At 33.0% G+C, this 13,913-nt stretch overlaps 1 protein-coding gene across 1 annotated transcript in view; it reads left to right on the forward strand.

Annotated features, from left to right (window-relative positions):
• RFX6 (regulatory factor X6) overlaps window positions 1-13,913 on the forward strand; it is a 53,066-nt gene that overhangs the window by 18,834 nt on the left and 20,319 nt on the right. The window lies entirely within an intron of this gene.

Below are 13,913 nucleotides of genomic sequence, written 5' to 3' on the forward strand. Positions count from 1 at the left end.
CAATTATGAAAGTGCAAAAATATTGACTTAGAAATATACTGCAGTTGAACTGAAGTTTGTCAACAGGGAATTTAAGTAACTTCTCTCAGGGTTTTTTTCAACGACTTCGGTGGAGCTGGGGTATCAGCTGGTACAGCATATGCATGGCAAGCCTTGCTGTACACAATAAAGGAAAGTGTTTCTCAAGTCTTCATCCTCAGAAGAGTGCACTACAAATTCAGGTATACATTTTGTCAGTAAAGTTAAAATAAATGATTTTGGTTAGGCTATATAGCCTGTTTTTCTAAAGATATCTGACATAATAATAGAATGTCATTACTATGATGACTATAGAAATTAGCACAATTAAGGACTTTCTGAAGGCCCAGGACTACTCCAGATACTTTTAAAAAATGATAATAGAATATTTGTTTAACAAAGTTGAAATAGAAAAATATTTTGTGGTCAGAGTGACCAACCCTCATAGTTTGCTCAGGACCCTAGACTTCCAGTGTAAGCCTGCACATTTCTGGTTCTTGGAACATTAGTAACTGTGAGATATAGAAAATGGGTGTTAACATGTATAGTTTATAGCTAAGGAAACTGAGGCTAAGGATGTATTTGCTTTTTAAAAAAATTTGAGTAAAGCTTTATTTTTTAAAACTCATGGTCAAGATATTAATCAAGAGATACATGGACTTACAGGCACTAGGGAACAAAACAGTGAGCAAGTAGATTTGACCCTTTACAGTGTAGCAGAAAAATGTATCTTAAGTAATTATAAGTAATTATGAAGGGTGCCATGGCAGTTAACCTAGTTTAGGTGGTTAATGACATTTACTACAAGAAGTGACATCTAAGGAGAGAACTGTAATGGAAAAGATACAATAAAGATTAAAAATTTTTTAAAAAGGAGAGAACTGGTAATAAGTGGGAATGTGGAGGAGGAGAGCAGCAGGGGAAGAGAGAGGAAGAGTGGTCCAGACGGATGGAACAGCGTAGGTTAGGGTTTCTCAGCCTTTGTGTCATTTATACTTGGGGCCAGATAATTCTGTTGTGGGGGGTGTCCTGTGCATTGTAGGATGTTTATAAAGTAGGACCTTATAAAATTTAAATTGTAGGAAGCAGCAGAAATGCAAAATATTTAGGAGCCATCATAGTAAAAGATGCATACTACCTGTTTAAAAAATGCAGCTGTAAAAGAAAATTTTAAAGGAAAAGACGTGACATGTCTGGATAGGAATGCTAGTTATTATAAAAGTGCCAATTCTTCCTATATTAATTTAAACATTTAATATTCTAATAAAAATGTCATTGGGTAATTAATTTTTGAAATGATGAAAATAGCTATAGACTTGATCCAGAAAAATAGAAAGTAAAAGATTTGTCTGGTACGTATTATAGTATTATGACAGTATGATGTTGAGTCAACTAGAGGTACTACAAATCTACAGCAGAGATGAGATACCTGAAAAATACCCTAGTATATATGGGAATTTAGTGTATGATCAAGGAGACATTCCAAATGAGGAAGGAAGAAGATATTTTTCAATGAATTGCCTTAAGCTTTTTCTGGAGGAAGATGGAGTACAAAATAGATAAATTAAATTCTTCAGGACATAATGTTATAAAAATGAACAATTTGGGGACGATTTCTGTCTCATAACTTTATGAATTTCTATATCTCATAATTTTATGAATTTCATATAAATTACTGTGTATACCAAGAATAAATAGAAGGAAACATATCTACTTCATTTCTGAGGAATGACTTTCTAAGTATGCAAAAGAATTAAGAGATTTCAAAGGAAAAAATAAAACAAATCAAAAACTTCTTTGTATCAAAAGTACCACATACAAAATTTGAAGAAAAAAAGAAATACTGGGGAAAATATTTTCTGATAAGATGACAATGGGTAGATATCACATATCTACCATGTGAAGAAATTCTATCAGTTTATAAGAACAATATGAAGACCACACTGAATAGTAAAAGATGTGCATAGACCCTACACATAAGAAAGAAAAGACCAATAGATGTGTGAAAAATGGATTACAATAAATAAAAAATAACATTTTAATTGGTAAAATTATCAAATATTAAGGAATTATTATGATGCAGGTGAAGGTATGGTGAAATGAGGTCTCTCATATGCTGCTGGGTAGACAGAACCAAGTTTCTCAAAAATAGTTGCAAAATTCATATCATTTTTACAGTGTTTATATACTTTTTGCCACTAATTTTGCTTTTGCATGAATCTCACATAAAGCAATAATAGAAAATGTGAACAAAATATCATGCACAAAATTGTTATTGGCTGCAGTGAAAAACTGTTTGCAACCTAAATGTCTAATAAGGAAATGGTTACATAACTTACAGAACTTTTTGGGATGAAGCAGTATATTGTTTATTAACAGGCTTTTTTTACTGACAGAGAAATAATATTTAGGAAGAAAAACAGGGCACGAGAGCAAATACACATATATATGGTTTCAAATACGTAAAATAAAACAATATTTAGATATCACATGTGACAGAGGGTTGCTATCTATAAATATGATGTGCAGTATGGTAGCCCCTATGCACATGTGGCTGTTAAATATGTAAAGTATTCAGTTTCTCTATCACATTGGCTACATTTCAAGCATTCAATAGTTGTATGTAGCTAGTGATTATTGTATTAGACCATGCAGATATAGAAGAACATTTTTCTCATCACAGAAATTTTCATAGAACAGTACTGTTTTGGGATATGTAAAGGATTCAACTCCAAAATACAAAGACAATTCAATATAAATATATCAAAGTATATGAACAGGCAATTAACACAGGATGAAAAAGAATGAATAATATATAGTGTTGTTCATGGTGCTCATTCTGACTGACCAAGTTCCATAGCATATGGTCAGTAAATATTTTGAATACCATTTCCATGAATAAACATATAAAAAGTGCTCAATCTAAACCTTCAAAAAGAGAAATGCAAATTAAAACCATTAGTAATTACTTAACTATTATTGGAATAATAACAATTAAAAAGTCTAAAAATATGTTTTCAAGAATGTGGAGAAAAGGAACTCTCATTAACAGTAGAAGGGACAAGAACTAGTAATACTGAAGGTGTGCACACCTTATAAATGCATTCCTAGAGAAACCTTCACACTGTGCAAAGAAGGCACGTAGGAAGATGTTCATAAGAGAATTGTTTATAATCTCAGAATGTTGGAAAATAAATGTCCATTATGATATAATGGGAAATGTATTTTACATATATTTATACAAGGGAATGCTACCCTTACTTGGAATTGAGTGAACTGCAGCTGTAAGAATCACATTAGAGTCATGTCAAAAACCTAAAGTTTAGTGAAAAAAGCTCATTGAATTTAGAAGGATACATACTTTATGGCACCATTTTTAAAGCAATAGTACTTATTGCTTAAGAATATTTACATATTAAGTAAATGTTTAGAGGCTTGACTAGGAATGATAATAAACAAATCCAGAATATTAATTATTTTTTGTGGGGAAGGAAGGGAAAGAAGTTAGGGGGAACTACAGAGCTGCCTTAGTATTTCAAATGTATAATGTCTTAAGATGGTGAATTCATGGGTATTTATTACTTTTTATCTATACATTTAAAAAGTTTAAATAGCTTATAATATAAAAGCAAACAAAATTAACAACAAAAGCAAAACAAAAAAGAAAAATTGACAGTAATAGTAGTTATCAGTCGGTAGTATGAATTTTGATAGTTTCAGTTTTTTAATTCAGAAAGGCAGTGGTTCAAATTCCATTTTGTTTTAATTAGCTGAAGTACTGATTTGCCATCATTTCTCAAGAAAAAAGTCCCTTGATTTCAGACATTTCAACCAGGAAGTTTTCCTGATAGTTTGAGTTTCCTTCTCTTCACATCAACCATTCATGGCCAGTTCAACAACTTTGTACCAAGATAAACAACAAATCCTCCCTTCTTGGTGTACGCTCTTCAAATATTTGTAGAGCGTTATCATGCTCTCTTGTAGTCATCACTTAGCCAAACTGTGCAGCTGAACTCCTTTAATCTTTCCCCATAAATCAGACCCTCTTGCCTTCTAATCACATTGTTTCTTTTCCATAGGTTCCTTCTTATTTTCTCTTGGAAATAAGATTTTTAATAGTTTACTCAAGAGTACTGAAGTCATCAGTTGCCAAAAAAAGCTCCCCCAAAACAAACAAAACCCCCACCAGACCTCTGTAGCTGGCCTATGATCTGGCATCTCCTAGTACAGTTAAAATAGGAAACATATTATTGGAATCAAAATGATTATATTTTACTTTTTTCCCACTTTATCAATCCTTCCTTTTTTTCTGTTATGTGTTTTGGCAGATATTACTATTTGATTTATAGCATCTTTGTGAGCAATTGTTAATATATTCAAACAAATTAAAATTTAAACACTTTTTCTTGAGCACTCTTGCCTTCAGTCAATGCTCCACACATTTGTTAACTTCTGCTACACGGAAGTAGTATTTATCATCACGAGGGCTTTAAATAAGCATTAAAATAAAATACATTTTGTTCCTTAATATGCGTTTCATTAACACTAAATTTTTTTTATCAGGAAATGTATTATTTATAACACATACACACACACACACAATTCACAAATACCCATGAGATAAAAACTGAAGAGCAACATCATAGCTGAAAAGAGAGAAGTCTCTGTGTGCCCCCCTTTTGGTCCTTTCCTTGTCCCTGCCAAGCAGAAGTTTCTGCTGTCCAGAATTCGGTCTTAATCACTCCTTTGTTTGTCCTTAAAGTTTATCACTTTTGAATGAATTCCTAAACATGTGGTGATGATTGCATATCAATATGAATGTACTTAATTCCACTGAACTACATACTTAAAAATTATCAAGATAGTAAATTTTATCTATTGTTTATTATTGCCCAGTTTATTGTCACCAATATATTGTCTATTATTTACCATACGTAGAAATGGATTCATTTTTTCTGTAACTTTCAGGTTTCATTCAACATTAGGTTTTGTGATTCACCAGTGTTAATACATGTAATTCTAGTACTATTATTTATACTCCTGTATAGTGTTATATTGTATAAAAATGCTGTATCACAATGCATTCATTTCTTTCATCGTTGGTTTCATTTTTTTTGGTAGAAAAACAATATTGTTGTGGACATTTTTCAAGTGCACAGATGCAGGAGTGGAATTCTGGGTCTTAGGATGTGCTTATGTTTAGCTTTACTAGTTAAGGTCAACTTGTTCTCTAAAATGGCTGTATCAACTAGGTCTCTTCAGCTGTATGACATTCCTTGTGCTTCACATTTTCAGAAACACTTGGCATCAAATGACATTTTAGTTTTTGCCAATTTAATAAGCATAAAATGTTATCTATGGTTTTCATTTAAAAATTGATTTTGATGACTACACGAAACATGAGTTTGAAATCCTTTTTGGGTTTTTATTGGCCGATTCTCTTCTGTGAAATATTTGTTCAGATCACATAACTTTTCTATTTTAGAAATTTGATTCTTAGGAGATTTTAAAAATATTCTGGATACCAATATCCTAGGTTATGTCTTATAAATAACTTCTACCTGTTGGTGGCATGACTCAGCATTCTATACAGTGTTTTAAGGAAAGTAATTGAAAAATTTTATTTTTGTGTGTTTTTTTGTGTTTTTTTTGTGTATCTTGTGTGTGAAATTCCATGTTTATTCCAGATCATAAATATATTTTTCTACATAATCTTCTAAAAGTATAAAGTTGCTCTTAACACTTAAGTTCTTATTTCTTCTGTAATTGATTTTTTCATATTTTTTTACTGTGCAAAAATACACACAACAAAAATTAATATCTTAATCATTTTTACATATACACTTAAGGAGTACTAAGTGTATTCATACTGTTGTACAGCCATCACTATTACCCATTAACTCTTAATCCAGCAAAATGGAAACTCTGTAGTCATTAAACATTAACTCCTCATCTTCCCTTTTCCCAGCTCCTTAAAGCCATGATTCTATTTTCTCTCTCTGTCATTGTGACTACTCTAGGTACTTCATGTAAGTAGAATCATACAGTTTTTTATGTTTGTGATGGGCTTATTTTATTTAGCATAATACCCTTAGGTTCAGGGTTCATCCATGTTGTAACATACATTAGACTTTTCTTCCTTTTTAAGGCTTAATAATATTTCATTGTGTGTGTGTGTGTGTGTGTGTATACATATAGTGGGATTATATATATATATATTTGTGTGTGTGTATATATAAATATATACATATATATATATATACATATATATATACACACACATTCCACATTTTACTTTTTCATCCATCTGTCAGTGAACATCTGGTTTGCTTTCATGGTTTAGCTATTATAAATAATGTTCCTATGAACATGGGTATAGAAATATATCTTTGAGGCCCTGCTTTCACTTTTTTTGAGTATATACTTTTGGGTATATTTCATCAAATACTAATACTATTTTTTAATTTTTGGAGAACTTTCATACTATTTAACACACCAGCTGTACCATTTTATATTTCCATCAACAGTCTACAAGAGTTCCAATTTCTCCACATCCTCACTAACACTTGTCAGTTCTGTTGTTTTTTATTCTGTCTTAATCTGTGTAAAGTGATATCTTCTTGTGGTTTTGATTAACACTTATCTAAGTATTAGTAATGTTGAATATCTTTTCATGTACTTATTGACTATGAATATATCTTCTTTGTCTATTCAATGTCTATTCAAGTCCTTTGCTCATTTTTGAATAGGTTTGTTTGTTTTTATTGTTTGGTTGAGTTTTAGGAATTTTCTCTATATGATGTTCATTAATCCCTTATCAAATGTGATTTATAAATATCTTCTCCTATTCCATGAACTGCCTTTTCACTCTGTTGATAGTGTTCTTTGATGCAGAAAAGTTTTAAATGTTTATAAAGTCAGTTTGTCTATGTACCTTTAGTTGCCTGTTCCTTTGATGTCATATCTAAGACATCATTGTCAAATCAGATGTTATGAAGTTTTGTCCTATGTTTTCTTCTAAGAGTTTTATAGTTTTAGGTCTTATAATCATGTCTGTGATCAGTTTTCTTAGTTTTTGTCTGTGGTGCTAGGTAAAGGTCTACATTCATTCTTCTACATGTGGATATCCAGTTTCCTTAGCACCATTTGTTGAAAATAATATCCTTTTCCCATTGAGTGTTCTTGACACCTTTGGTGAAATTCATTTAACAACATATGTGAGGGTTTATTTCTGGACTCTCTGTTCTGTTCCATTGATCTATTTATTTGTCTTTATGCCATGACCACTGTGGTTTTGTAGTAAGTTTTGAAATCAGGAAGTGTGATGCCCTCAACATGTTTAAATATTGTTTTGCTATTGGGGGTCCCTTGAGTTTCCATATGAATTATAGAACAATTTTTTCTATCTTTATAAAATGCCATTGGGATATTGATAAGGATTGCATTGAATCTGTGGGTCATTTTGGTTTGTATTCACATCTTGACATTATTAAATATTTTAATTCATGAACATAAGATATTGTTCCAATTTTTTGTGTCTCCTTTAATTTTGTTTTCCAGTATTTTGCAGTTTTCAGTTCACAAGTCTTTTACCTCATTGGCTAAGTTTATTCCTAAGTATTTTATTCTTCTTCATGTAATTGTAAATAGAATTACTTTTTTCATTTGTTTTTTGAATTGTTCATTGTTAGTGTAAAGAAATGGAACTGATTTTTTCGGGGTTGGCTTTGTACCCTGCAACTTTACTGAATTTGTTTATTCAAACAGTTGTATTTGTGGTATCTTTAGGGTTTTCTATGTATAAAAACATGTTTTTATGAACAGAGATACTTCTGCTTCTTTCTTCCCAATATGGATGCCTTTTATTTCCTTTTCTTGCTTAATTGCTCTGGCTACAATTTACAGTACTAGGCAAAACAGAAATGGCAAGAATGGGCATTCTTGCCGTGTTTTGGATCTTAGCCGAAAAATCTTTCAGTCTTTCACTATCAAATATAACTTAACAATAGTTATATCATGTATGGCCTCTTTTTGGATGTAGTTTCCTTCCATTTTTAGTTTGTTAAGTATTTTTATCACATCTAGTTGGTCTCCAGTATTGACATCTTTAGCTGTTATTATAGAGTTATTTTTTCCTTTAATTCTGTTAATTTTTGCTTCATATATTTTGATGGGCTATCATCAGGTGTGTAAATGTTTTAATTGTTACATCTTCTTGCTGTATTGAACCTTTTATTAAGATATAATGTCCTGGAACTTCTGGCCAAGATGGAGGTGTAGATGGACACACTATACCTTCTCGCACAACCAAAATAAGGACAACAACAATTTTGAAACAAAATAAAAACCAGAACTGATAGAAGATTGAACTGTATAGGAGTCCGACAACCAAGGAGATAAAATAGACACATTCATCCAGTCTGGTAGGAGGGGTCGAGTCAGGCAGCTGGGTAGAGAGTGGTCACGACAAAAAGAAGTGGTGGCTTGTGAAGGCAGGGCATGCAAGACCACGGGGGGTGGACCCCAGGCACAGACAGCAGTTGACAGACCCTGGGTGTGGGGTGGCAGTGGGCAGACCCAGCGAGGCACACAAGGCAGCTGACCGGGCAGTCCCACATTCATGCAGAGATAAACCAGGCAAAACTGGGAGGCGAGACAGGCCTCACAACCCAGGGTCCCAGTGCAGGGAAATAAAGCCTCAAAACACCGATTGGAAACACCTGTAGGGATTGAGGCACATGGAGATACTCTGAGCTTCACAGGCCAGTTCGTTGGAGAGACCCACAGGATCCTAGAATGTGTACAAGCCCACCCACACAGGAATCAGCAACAGAAGAGCCCAGTTTGCTTGGGGGAAGCAGCAGAAGGGACTGAAATCTGACAGAAAGTTGAGCAAGTGCTATTGCTCCCTCTTGGACCCTGCCCCCACATACAGTGTCACAACCCAGTGACTGGGTTGCCCCACCCTAGTGAACACCTAAGGCTCTGCCCCTCGCTACATAACGGGTACGTCAAGACAAAAAAAATGGCCCAAACTGAAGAACAGATCAAATCCCCACAGCAAATACAACTAAGAGACAAAGAGATAGACAACCTATCAGATGCACAGTTTAAAGTGCTGGTGATCAGGATGCTCACAGAATTGGTTGAATTTGGTCATAAATTAGGTGAAAAAAATGAAGGCTACCCTAAGTGAAATGAAGAAAAGTGCACAGGGAGCCAATAGTGATGGGAAGAAAATTGGGACTCAGATCAATGGAGTGGACCAGAAGGAAGAAAGAAACAATCAAACAGAAAAGAATGAAGCAACAAGAATTTAAAAAAAAATGAGGAGAGGCTTAGGAACCTCCAGGACATCTTTAAACATTCCAACATCTGAATTATAGGGGTACCAGAAGAAGAAGAGGAAGAGCAACAAGTGGAAAAGTTATTTGAACAAATAATAAAGGAGAACTTCCCCAATCTGGCAAAGAAAATAGACTTCCAAGAAGTCCAAGAAGCTCAGAGAGTCCCAAAGAATTTGGACCCAAGGAGGAATACACCAAGGCACATCATAATTACATTAGCCAAGATTAAAATGAAGGAGGGAATACTAGAAGCAGCAAGAGAAAAGGAGACACTTACCTACAAAGGAGTTCCCATCAGACTGGCAGCTGGTTTCTCAAAAGAGACCTTGCAGGCAAGAAGGAACTGGAAAGAAGTATTCCAAGTCATGAAAGGCAAGGACCTATATCCCAGATTGCTCTATCCAGCAAAGCTTTCATTTAGAATGGAAGGGCAGATAAAGTGCTTCTCAGATAAGGTCAAGTTCAAGGAGTTCATCCTCACCAAGCCCTTATTATATGAAATGTTAAAGGGACTTATCTAAGAAAAAGAAGATAAAAAACCTGTATAGTAAAACGGCAGCAAACTCACAATTATTAACAACCACACCTAAAACAAAAACAAAAACCAACTAAGCAAACAACTAGAACAGGAACATAACTACAGAAATGGAGATCACATGGAGGGTTAGCAACAGGGGAGTGGGAGGAGGAGAGAGGGGAAAAGGTACAGAGAATAAGTAGCATAGATGGTAGGTAGAAAATAGACAGGGGGAGGGCAAGAATAGTATGGGAAATGTAGAAGCTAAAGAACTTATGACACATGGACATGAACTAAAGGGGGGAATGTGGGTGGGAGAGGGTATGCAGGGTGGAGGGGAATGAAGGGGGGAAAATGGGACAACTGTAATAGCATAATCAATAAAATATATTTTAAAAAAGAAAAAGATATAATGTCTTTCTTTGCCTCATGTTTTGTAATTTAAAGTCTACTCGATCTGATATTAATGTAGCCATTCTTTTTTTTTTTGGTTACTATTTGAACGAAATATCTTTTTCCACGTTTTCCCTTTTAACTTATTTCTGCATTTGTATCTAAAGTGAGTGTATAGTAGACACCACATAAGTGGATTGTGGTTTTTTGCATTCTGCCTTTTTTGATTGGAGGAATTAATTCATGTATATTTAAAGCAATTATTGAAAAGGAGTGACTTCTTTCTGTCATTTTGCTATTTGTTTTCTATATGTCTTATTGCATATTTTCCTTTATTCCTGCATTGCTCTTTGTTGTGTGTGTGTTTAGTTGATTTTTTGTGGTGAAATATTTTAATTTTCTTGTCATTTACTCTGGTGTGTATTCTACAACTCTGTTCCTTTTAGTTACCAGGGGATTACTTTTAATATCTTAAAGGTATAACAGTAATTTGAATCTATACCAGCTTAACTACAATAAGATACAAAATTCTGCTCCATTACAGCTCTGTCCTTACCCCTTAGTTATTCATATTACAAAATACATCTTTATAAACTGTTTAAAAATATGCACGGATAGCTATTTTTAAAAATAATGTATTAGTCTCTTAAATTATGTGGAAAACAGAATGTGGAGTTACAAACCAAAGTTACAGTAATACTAGCTTTTATACTAATATTTGTTTTTTTAAATATATTAGTCTCTTAAATCATATAAAAACAGAAAGTAGAAGTTACAACTGTTATTATAATAGTAGCTTTTATAATTGCATAGGTATTTACCTTTACTGAGGTCTTTATTTCTTCATGTGATTTCAGATTAGTTTACTGTTATTTTATTTTAACCTGCAGGAAGACTCCCTTTAGCATTTTTGCAGGATAGGTCAAGTAGCTAAAAATGTGTTCAGCTATTGTGTGTGTGTGCACGCGTGTGACTGCCTTAATTTCCCCCTTACTTTTGAAAAATAGTGTTGCCAGATATAGGTTTATTGGTTGACAGTTTATTTCTTTTAGCACTTGGAATATATTGGCCTGCAAAGTTTCTACTAAGAAATATACTAATCTTGTTGAGGATCCCTTGTATGTAAATGAGTTCCTTCTCTTTTTCTGCTTTCAAGATTTTCTCTTTGTCTATTGAAAGTTTGATTTTAATGTGTGTCAGTGTGGATCTCTGAGTTCATTTCACTTAAAGTTTGTTAATCTTCTTGGATGTTTACATTCATATCTTTCATCAGACTTGGAAAGTTTTCAGCCATTATTTCTTCAAATACTTTCCCCATCCTGCTCCACCTTCTGGGATTATTACAATGTGTATGCTTATCTGCTTATGTCCTACAGATTCTTTGGATTCTGTTTACCTTTTCTCATTTTTTAAATTTTTGTTCCTCGGACTCGATCATTTCAATTGTCCTTTCTTATCATTCACTAATTCTTTCTTCTGCTTACTCATATCGGTCTATTAATTCCTCTGATAAATTTTTCATTTCAGTTACTATACTTTTTAGTTCTAGAATTTCTTTTTGGTTTCTTCAGGTTTTCTAACCCTTTATTGATATTTCTAATTTGTTCATACATCATTTAACTTTATCCACATCTTCCCTTGTTCTTTAAACACTGACTTGACTTTAAGACAGCTGTTTTGAAGTTTTTGTCTAGTTGGTCTGCCATATGGTCTTTGTTGGTGATAGTTTCTTTGGTTAGTTTTTTTTTTCCCCTTTGAATGGGCTATACTTTCCTGTTCATTTGTGTGCCTTGTAACTTTTTTGTTGAAAACATTTGACTCTAATAACGCAATAGTTCTGGAAGTCAGATTTTCCTTCCTCCCCAGGGTTTGCTTCTTGTTTTATTCATTTATTTTTAATTATTTTATCATTGTTAAAGTACAGTTGTCTGCATTACCCCCCCACCATTCCCTCCTACCCCAGCCATTCCCACCCCCTCCCCTGATTCCACCCCCTCTTTGGTTTTGTCCATGTGTCTTTTGTAGTTGTTCCTGCTGTTCGTTTTATTTTTTATTGTGGTATGCTGTTTCCATACCAACATCAGCCTGAGGTCTATTAGATCTTCTCAGGTCTTTTCCAAGCCTGCACCTTTCCTTGGGTATGCTTGGTGGTTTTCTAATGTCTCCCATAAATGCTGTTGCTTTTACATATCCCAGTCGTTTAATATCTGGTTTTCAAAAGAGGAGAAAAAAAATAAAAGGAATAAAGAGGCACTGACCCTTTAAATTCACTAGAAGTCACTTTATATGGGGTGGGAAGCAGTTCACTTGCAAAAATACTTGCTGCCGCTGTGTTTGCATCTCCATGATCAGAGGCAGCAATTAGTGAATACAGTACATTTACACAATGGAATACTATGCAGCTGTAAAAAATAAAGAAACTCTTACCCTTTGTGACAGCATGGATGGAACTGGAGAGCATTATACAGTATCTCCTTAATCACATGTTCTTAAAATTTGTTTCTTAATTTTAGCAATTTAATTGACTTATATTGATCTCATATCCAGCAACTTTGCTAACAGTGTTTCTTAATTGTAACAATTTTTTGTGCAGTTTGTTTCAGTTGTTCAGTATGATCAGCCACATCAGTGGCCAATAATACTACTTTGTTTCTTTTCAATGCTTAATCTTTCATTACTTTTTCTGGTCTTAATGTTCAATTAACTGTTTACTGTAGCACAGTGTTGATTAAAAGAGGTGAGAGTGGATAACTTTATCTTATTTGTAATTTTTAAGAGAATGTTTCTGGTATTTTACCATTGAGTATAATATTTCTTGTAATTTTTGAAAGATATTCTTCAGTGAATGATTAAGGGAATTTCCCTCTGTATTTGTAGTTTACAAAGAAGAAAAGAGATGATTGTATAATATATGGCATTTTCCTTTTAATGCAGTAAATTTAAATTCAACTTGAATATGATCATTCTTTATGCTGTTAAATTTGGTATGCTAACATTTTGGTACTGTTTCAAGTAAAATAATAAGCAATATTGGTCTAAAATTTTTCCTTCTTTTTCTGTTCTTGTCTAGTTTTGGCATATGTTCTCAAATGAATTGGGAAATGTGTCTTCTTTTCTATTGTCTGGAGAAATCTTTTAAGTTTGAAATTATCTTTTTAAATGCTGATGAAATTTGCCTATAAATCTTTATACCTGTTTTTATTTTCCTTGTGAAAAAATTTGATTTCTAATTTTATTGTTTATTGAAATGAGAGTATTCTCAATCTCTAACTTAAATTTAATTTAATACAACACTATGTATTGTCATTTTTTGGTTTATATTTCTCGGTCTCACTTTTTCCATCTCACAAATTACATCTTAGGATGAATAAACATGATTTTATACCTGAGAAAAGGTATAAAAAGTATAAATCTTTTTTAAAATTAGGACTTAGGTGTATTCTAGTGTTTATCACATATTTGTTTTAATCTTGCTAAGCATTTTTCTTTCTGTGAAATTAAAATCTTTATTTTTTTACATCTTATTCTTTTCCCCTTTTTATTAACAGTACTATTCTTTGATAATCAATGATAATCGGTACTCATAAATGATAAATCCAAAGCATTGAAACCCTTTGAAGCACATCTTAAATTATTAA

This window comes from Phyllostomus hastatus, unplaced genomic scaffold, assembly GCF_019186645.2.
Source record: "Phyllostomus hastatus isolate PE091 unplaced genomic scaffold, TTU_PhHast_1.1 phas_contig_40, whole genome shotgun sequence".
NCBI lineage: Eukaryota > Metazoa > Chordata > Mammalia > Chiroptera > Phyllostomidae > Phyllostomus > Phyllostomus hastatus.